Source organism: Otolemur garnettii, unplaced genomic scaffold (assembly GCF_000181295.1).
Source record: "Otolemur garnettii isolate 467f Iridium unplaced genomic scaffold, OtoGar3 scaffold00014, whole genome shotgun sequence".
NCBI classification, from domain to species: domain Eukaryota; kingdom Metazoa; phylum Chordata; class Mammalia; order Primates; family Galagidae; genus Otolemur; species Otolemur garnettii.
The window spans coordinates 30,574,449-30,577,568 of NW_003852409.1; the positions used below are offsets into that span (position 1 = coordinate 30,574,449).

The 3,120-nt window shown below is 54.8% G+C and overlaps 1 protein-coding gene across 1 annotated transcript in view; it reads right to left on the reverse strand.

Annotated features, from left to right (window-relative positions):
• Window positions 1–3,120, reverse strand: part of ENG (endoglin) — a 38,613-nt gene that overhangs the window by 28,500 nt on the left and 6,993 nt on the right. The window lies entirely within an intron of this gene.

Below are 3,120 nucleotides of genomic sequence, written 5' to 3' on the forward strand. Positions count from 1 at the left end.
CCGAGCCTATCGTTCCAATTTTTTAGTATATGTGCTGCCGAAGCGAGCACCATTCAACTAACTTTTAAAATTGTGTGTGTGGGGGTAGTCTTGCTATGTTGCTTAGGGTGGTCTCAAACTCTTGACCTCAAGTAATCCTCCCACTTCCACCTCCCAAAATACGAAGTGCTCGGATTACTGGTGTGAGCCATTGCACCCAACCTGTCCTGTACTTTCATTTGCTACGTCTAGTGACCCCAACAGCATGGCAAGGCCCACATGTGAAACCAGGCCACCAGGTAAGAGCTGAAATAGGGAGACAAAGCTTCCCTCCCATGCCTGGAGGTGGCTGGGAAGAAGGAGCCAAAAGGGTTGAGAGTTCCTTGGCCCCAAGGGACTGGGTGAGTCCAGAAGGCCGCCCAGGTTAGAGGGAGGCTGCCAGAGTAGGCCGCAGAGCCTGCCCCTAGGTCTGCGGAAACGCAGGTCCTGAGGGAATGGAATGGAATTTCACCCTGACCTAGCAGAGGAGGAAGAGGAAATGAGGGCCCTACACCTCGTCCTAAGGAATGTGCCGGGGGAAGGGGGGGCTCCGGAGGAGGGAAGGAGGACAGAGAAGGGGAGACTGTTTGGAAGTTTGTGTCTCCATCTTGTCGCGCTCACTTCCTGTTTTCTTGGAGATCAAAGATGGGCACGGAGGGACTGGCCTCATGTCCAGCCAACACCAGCTCTGAGGAGGGGGGCAGGGAGGCTTCTTCTGAGTCCTAAGCTGTCTGTAGCCTCACTCGGCCTCCTTCCTCACCTTTCCACAGCTTGCTGGCCTCTGGCCCCCTAGAGGTCAGAAAAGGGTGCAAGATGGCTGTCCCCTGCTATGGCACACCACTCTCGGCTCTGTCCTGGGAAGAGAAGCCCTGCACAAGGACATCTGGACACCACGGAGGCCCAGGCTTCACAAGTCCTGGTTTTGGCCCTATTCAGGGACTCCAGAGTGCCTTGGCAATAGTTTGGTTCAAAGCAAGATCACTGGAGCCAGAATGACTTGCGTTTGAATTTCAGGTCCAACACTCACTACCTGTTGGTGAATGGTTTCACCTCCTGCAGCTTCAATTTCTGGTCTGTGAAATGACAGTAAGAATAGAACCAACACAATCCAGAGAGGTTGTTAGGAGGACTCCATGGGACAGGGCATGTGGCAGTTGTTTTTATTATAATTATTCTATTGACTTCAGGCAGTGCCTATGGCTCAGTTGGTAGGATGCCAGCCACGTACACTGAGGCTAGCGAGTTTGAACCTGGCCTAGGCCTGCTAAAACAACGATGACAACTGCAACAAAAAATAGCCGGGCGCTGTGGCAGGCGCTCTGGTCCCAGCTACCTGGGAGGCTGAGGCAAGAGAATCGCTTAAGCCCAAGAGTTCAAGGTTGCTCTGAACCGTGATGCCACAGCACTCTACAGAGGGTGACATAGTAAAACTGCCTCAAAAAAAAAATTATTCTATTGACTTCAGTCTCTGTAGAAGAATTGAGTGTCTAAGGGGTGGGATAAAGTGGCAGGTTGGGGCAGCCTGCAGGTAACGGTGCTCTGGTGGGTATCACTGGGGTCTCCCTCACCCCAGTACAACCAAAGGCCAGTGTCAGTTCTTGCTATCTCATCACTCTCTGCCCCACCAGTCACCCATCTCCCTGCACCATCTCCCTTCCCTACCAGGGACCACCAGCTCCTGCTCTACACATGCGGAGACTGGGGCACGGAGAGGCAGGATACAGCAAAGGCCCACAGCACACAGCTGACCCAGCTGGGCCTGGGACCCACCTCTCTCCACCTGATCAGGGTCTGGGCTGCAGACTAGTGCAGTGCCTCCCTCCTTCCCTTTGGACTTTCCCTGCCCTGTCCCCAGACTTCCAGGAACCCCAGTTCCTCCCCATTGCTGGGGCCGCCTGGGGCCACCTCCTCCATGCCGTCAGCCAGCGGGAGAGGCCCTGGGCCTGGCTATTATGTAATGATCAGATAACAGGCCAGGCTGGGAGATCAGATAAGAGGTCCATTTATTTTGGGGCCTTTCGAATCCTGGCTGCCCCCACCCCTGCAGACGAGAATGGGGAGACAGGAGGGAGTATGACGCCTGGGCCTGTCTCCGGAGTCCAAGGCGGGCCCAGACCAGGCTGAAAACAATCCCCTGGCACCAAGGGAAAAGCCAGCCTCCCAGGACCAGTCAGAGGGGCCCAGGCGGCTGGAGCCCCTGAGTGAGAGGCCCAGGAGCCACCTCCTCACCACTGACTCCTCTCTGCCTCCCCACCCACAAGAACATAGCCTCCTCCTGGACTTTCTAAACAGCCACCCCTAGCACTTTGGAGGCCACAGAGGATAATGGTTAAGAAAAGTAGCTCTGGAGCCAAGTGGCCAGGATCAAATCCCAGCTCTGTCTCTTAAAAAGCTTGTCACCTTGAGCAGAAGCCTAGCCTCTCTGAGCCTTGGTCTCCCCACTTGCAGGCCAGTGATAACGGCAGCAGGTGCTGTTCCGTGCTTCCTGGGAAGCCAAGGTCCTGTTTCCAGGCTTTGCTCATTTACTCACGTGACCTTCCAGCAGCCCAAGAGGCAGGTGCTGTGCCAACACCCATCTATTACAAGCGAGGCAGCTGAGGAGTAGGGAGGTTAGAGAATGTGTCCAAGGTTACCTCCTACTCAGTGGCAGGGTCTGGATTTGAGCCCAGGTGGTCTGGCTCTAGCACTGGGCCGGCCTTTGTGCTGGTTTGATGAGGTAACCCTTGTCAAGTGTGTGGCACCCACCCTGTGGGTGCTCTGGACAGAGAAGCTATGAATATTATTTCATAATACCAGGGACGCCAGGGCAGGTACTTTTTTTTGAGACAGAGCCTCAAGCCATTGCCCTGGGTAGAGTGCGGTGGCATCACCGCTCACAGCAACCTCCAACTCCTGGGTTTTAAGCAATTCTCTTACCTCAGCCTCCCAAGTAGCTGGGACCACAGGTGCCCACCGCAATGCCTGGCTACTTTTTGGTTGTAGTTGTCATTTTTGCTTGGCAGGCCCAGGCTGGATTCAAACCCACCAGCTCTGGTGTATGTGGTTGGCACCTTAGCTGCTTGAGCTACAGGTGCTGAGCCAGGGCAAGTACTTTTTGACAAA